Source organism: Lepidochelys olivacea (genome assembly GCF_965140295.1).
Source record: "Lepidochelys olivacea isolate rLepOli2 genome assembly, chromosome: 1".
In the NCBI taxonomy this organism is placed as follows: Eukaryota; Metazoa; Chordata; order Testudines; family Cheloniidae; genus Lepidochelys; species Lepidochelys olivacea.
The window spans coordinates 220881294-220886712 of NC_140411.1; the positions used below are offsets into that span (position 1 = coordinate 220881294).

The 5419-nt window shown below is 47.8% G+C and overlaps 1 long non-coding RNA gene across 1 annotated transcript; it reads left to right on the forward strand.

Moving 5' to 3' along the window:
• The first annotated feature begins 206 nt into the window (after positions 1–206).
• Positions 207–5332, forward strand: LOC311515616. Its single transcript, XR_014710198.1, has 3 exons — positions 207–352; positions 3792–3940; positions 5255–5332. It is a non-coding gene; the product is annotated as an uncharacterized lncRNA (long non-coding RNA).
• The last annotated feature ends 87 nt before the right edge of the window (positions 5333–5419 follow it).

A 5419-nucleotide genomic window follows, 5' to 3' on the forward strand; every position in this document is an offset into this window, starting at 1 on the left:
GCATGCCTTTGCCCCTTGATCAAATACACCACATCTGCAGACACCCCTCTGCCAGACTGGAAAGGCTGTTGAGAAATGAGGATGTTTACAGGGCCCTCCTTACCCATACGCAAACTACGCAGCTGCGTACGGCACCAGGAAATTTGGGGCACCTACGCAGCTGCCTGCTGCTCCAGTGGCCAGCTGGTCCCGCGGCTGGCTGAGCCGGCCCGGAAAGCTGCCCCCGCCCCAGCAGCTACATCCCGGGGGACTGCAGCAGGGGTCGGGTGCACCTTGTACTCACCGGGCCGCAGGAAGCGGAGCAACCTGGCCCCAACCCGCTCTGCTCCACCAGCTCCCAGCCGCGCTACCGGTGAGTGCTGGGGGGCGGGTCCCCCCTGCGCCCCAAATCCCAAGGCTGGGAAGCAGAGGAGCAGAGCGGAGCAGGCTGGGGCCGGGTCGCTCCACTTCCCGCCCGCCCGCGAGTGTGGGGTCGGGCCTGCCCTGTAATCACTGGGCAGCAGGCAGTGGAGTGACCCGGCCCCAACCCGCTCCGCTCCCCCGGCTCATGCTGGGGGGCAGGTTCCCTCCTGCCCCTGAAGCCTGCTCCTGCCCCCCCCCCCCGCCCAGCCCAGCCCAGCTGGTGTGAGGCAGTGCACTTCTGTCGACAGAGCTACATAGAAGCTGGTTGGATTTTTTAAAAAAATTTATTTAAACCAAAGTAAGGTTTTTGAATGACAAATCCCTTTTAACAAAACAGACTTTTGTTTTGCCATCCAAAAAAACCCCAACATTTTTTTTAGAAAAAACTGTTTGGTTTTCAAAAAACTTTAAAATGAAAACTGTTTGGTTTTCAGTTTGATGAAAACCCCCAAAACATTTCAAGGAAAACGAAAAATGTATTTCATTTCAAAGAAAACAAACATGTCCCAATCCGCTCTGAAGCGCATGAATTTACACCTGCTGAAGTTGTTACATGAGATACTTAGAACAAGGTGCTGAATCAGCATGCCCATAGTCAACATGCTTATCCAACTCTAATGAGCCTGCATGTCGGAGTTACCATATGTAACCCTCACTAGTAAAGTAAGCTACCTGCAGCAGGGTAATGAGTGGAGAAGACAGCATGGGAATGATTATTGTTGCGAAAACTTTGCAAATCTGTACAGAAATCCATTTCTGTAATGAAAAACCTGAAACTGGGCTAAGGTTCACTGAAAGGTCTGAACCTTTTCAGCAAACCTCAGCCAAGTTTAGAGTGAACCTGAACTAATCAATCAATCTCTGTGCATTCTTAGTGCTTCCATCACAGAGTTATCTAGGCACAAATGTTTCAGCTTTTGAGCAGAACTGAGCTGGCATATGTTTTGGATGGAAAGCCCATGTAGGTATTGTCCATCCCAGTTTTCATAACTCTGTCCCCATGTCAGTTTATAGGCCCATTAAGGAGACCAGAATTCACTGGGAGGGTCACTGCAGCTTCTATTGAAAATTGCTTTGGTTTTTTGCAATTCTGAGCTTGGGGGGGGTGGGGGGTGAATGTCGTGGACATCTTAAACTACTAGCTGGCATCTGGCACTTTTGAAGATTACATTAAAAGAAACGTGCTTCCAGTCAGGCGTGGGACAGTGTCCCAAAATTGTTTGTGCTACACTCATGAAATGTTGAGGTGGAACACTTAAAACTGAGCTGGAAGGAGAAGAGGAAAGGAAAATAAAGATAGCAGCAAAGAAATGGTGACCTCATTGAAGGCAGAATGAGAAAACAATTACACCAGTACACCCATTTGCCTTCAAATTAAGCTCTCTAATGCATGTGCAATCTCCATTGGCTTTCCCTGGGATTGCACAGGTGTTGCTGAGGTCACAATTAGGGCATAAGGCTAAACAAAAGCCACTGAGGGGAGAACTTGGCCAAAAGAAACTTTAATCTTGGCAACAATGCACAAGAAGGAAAGAATCCAGTTTGTCTCTGGATGCCAAGCTGAGTTTGTAGGGCTAGTGGTTAGGAACTAGGGGTCATGTGCTTTGTAGCTTCTGTGGACTGAGCTCATATTGCACATGCTAGAGGCTCCTTGTGTTCTTCCATTTCACTCCCTTCCCCCTCCCACCCAAGCTCCCTGTGTGTCACCTTCCCACCCATCCCCTTCTTTCAGGTACTCTCCACAACTCCCCCATTTCACGCCTGCTAGGGGTTCTGTGTGCTTCCCACTCCTTCCTCCTCCCATACCACAGACCCCTCTCTTCCAGCACCCTATTCCCAATTCCACCCAAGCCTTCCATTCCACTCTTCCCCACAATGCCAGGGGCTCTGTGGGCCCCCCATAGCAGGGTCTCCCAAATTCCTCCTCCCCCAGAGGCCTTGTGGGCCCCCATTTCAGGGTCTGCTATCCTCCATCTCCATGTCAGGGGCTTTGTGTGTGCCTTCTTCCCACCCAGAAGTTTTCTATGTCCTGCATCCCCCCTCCTACATACCAGGGTCTCCCATTCTCCCCCCACGCTCCATGTCAGGGATTGTGTGCACGACCCCTTTACACCCTCGTTATTTGTCGGGGAGATAGATCATTCAGAGAGTCAGGATTTCAACACATTGCATTCTTTTGGGAGGATGAGCAGGGTTATTGCTATTTTGGAAGGCATTAATTAGGAGTGTCATCAACCCATTGTTTGGTCCATAGATGATTGCTGAGGCTCTTGAAGCTATGGCTGTGCTAAACAGATGGCAGGGGCTCCGTGTGTCCCTCATTCTCCTCCCCCGCCCCATCACTTTCCCAATTTCCCCCCAAAATTAGTACGGTTCTGGCCACTGATGCATTGAACCTTCCCTGAAATTTTGGGATTGTTCAGATATGGCTGAAGCAGAGATGGCAATTTCCTACAATATCTTTGGGATATCTTACTGTATTAAGTTTATGTATCATTGTGGGCCAGGGATCATATGTAATTCCATGAGGGAGGGTAATAACAGCTCAACCAGGAATGAAGAACAGTGGAAGGGGTAGGAATTAGGCAAATTTGCTCAGATTTTAACATCTCCAGAGTGGTACCAGCACCTGGAAAGGCTCACTTGCATATACTGGTTTAAACTGTATTCTCCAGAGAGCGCCAGACCAAGAAAGAATGTTTGGATAAACAGCCCAAGTTTAAACTGACTCAGGGCCTACATTCTGATCCAGCAAAAGGCAGGACTCCTGTCAAAGTGGGGCTCCCCGGCCCTTAGGGAAGGTGTGATGGTATACTCTACTCACCGTAGGATGGTTCCTCCTGGAAATGTTGGGGATTAGCTCTCCTGCAGTTGCACTCCATCACGGTTTCCATCTCTCAGTCTGCATCCCTTCTCTCACTCCAGGAATGCAGCTTCCTCTCTGTGACTTGGCCCTCTGGCCAGGTCACCAGGATATCAAAGTCTTCAACACAAACTGTGCCAGGCAATCCACTCTCCACTGCCTGGTCTGTGCCACTTCCCCAATGACTGGGAGGCACAGGAACCCAGGCCTTCCCTCTACTCCAGGTTCCAGCTTAGGGGCCCCCTCTTCAACAGCCAAGGTCCACTCCGTCCCACACCTTGCTGCTTCTCCCCTGAGCCCCTTCCTACCCTTCTGGATCTCTCCCCAACCCCCTATGAGTTTGCCAGCCCAAACTCCCTCCTCCCAGGGAGTACCAATAGGCTACCCTCTATTGCCCCAAACACACCTCCTTTCACCCAGGGAGTAAGTCCAGACTACTTCCTTGAAACCCCTAGCTGCTCTCAGCTTCTGGGCTTTGCTTGTTCATGTCCCTCTGAACCTTGTCTAATTAATCTCTGCTCCCTAGCTTCTTCTCCAGGTGCAGCCTGGGCAGTTAATTGGCCCGCCTGGCCACCTTAACCACTTCAGGCCCTATGTGGGGTGGTTACCCCATCACAGAATGGTTGGAATGGCTTTGGTCTATGGAGGCCCCATAAAACTAAAGGGTGACTGGAGGTAAGCTGTTAGCATGCATGTAGGAACGTTTATATGTTGTCTCTGTAACAATTTTACCTGAAGAATAAATGTTTGCTTAGAAAGAGCTGGGTGGTAACTTATTAGCGGCTAGCAGTACACCATTCATAGCCCTCAGAGAAAGCAAAGCACAGTTGCTGCCTTTTAGGCAGACTGGTTTGCTGGGGATATTGCCGCACAAGGCAGGGGGCTATGCAACAAAATGGGACAAGCTTTCCCACCCAGAGACAGGTAACAGCGAGAAACCTGGGGCCTGACTGGAAATCCTGGAATGGCCCATGGAGGGAAAATACAGGTGCAGTTACCCAAAACTGTGACATTGGCATTCAAAAGTTCTTGCACTACATAAAGCCAGCCACAGAAATGCCATTGAGTTGAGTTTAAGGCCTTTGCAAGCTTGGCCAACAACTGACCTGATTCTCCACTACCTTTCGCTTTGTGTAACCATTTATACCTGTGCAAAACAAAAAACCCAAACCCCACCCATTCTGACTCGGTAACTGTTATAAATGTAAAGGGAAGGGTAACAACCCTTCTATCGGGAGTAACATAAAATTCTTTGGCACCTGACCAGAAGGAATTTTATGTTACTGCAGACATAAGGGTTGTTATCCTTCCCTTTATGTTTATAACAGTAACATTTTACACCCACTTTGTTCAGGGGCAAATGACTACACAAGATGCAAGGCCCTGAATTATTTTTACTGGTAACATCATTGAGAGTAAATAAATATGGAACCTCACACAGTGCCATTGCTACAGAGACTTTTAAGGCTAGACCAGTGCCTTAAGGGGAGTGAGAATGAGTAGTCTGAATAGACCCAGCTGTTCCCCAGCCTGCTCGCGTGCCTTGTAGTGACACAGTGGGGTGGCAGGATTTGATTTAAAAAGTAGTACAAGCTAATTTGGAACCACAGACACTAAAATGCCTTACTGACAATCAACATGGTCATTGCATGGTGATAACCTAGGGCAGAAGTAGGGTTGTTTGGGTACCCTAACTCTGCATTTCCAGACTTCAGCATGTTGAGATTTCTTTTAAGTTTAGCCCTAACGCTGAATTTCCTGGGTTCATAACACTTGATTTGGGGATAATTACAGCCTCTGCGTAATGTATTTTATCTTACAGATACATGCTGTCCACCTTAACTCCATCTTAACGTAGTTTTTGTTTATGGATTTGTTACAGACATAAACAAATGCTCACCACCACTTTATATATTGAAAGAATTTTTAAAAATGTAATTTACTTTTGATTGTTCATGCTGCTTACTTCATGCATTTCTTTCATTTTAGGCAAGAAAAAGAAGAGTCCATTTTTTTCTCCCTCTAGTCTACTGCATTTTCAGGTTCCCATGCACTAGCCTAAAGCTTGGGTTGCAAACATTCCCAGGACACCTTTTATCTTTTTTTTTTTTAACGATTTCAATTGGAATTAAATAAATTGTATGTGTAGATACA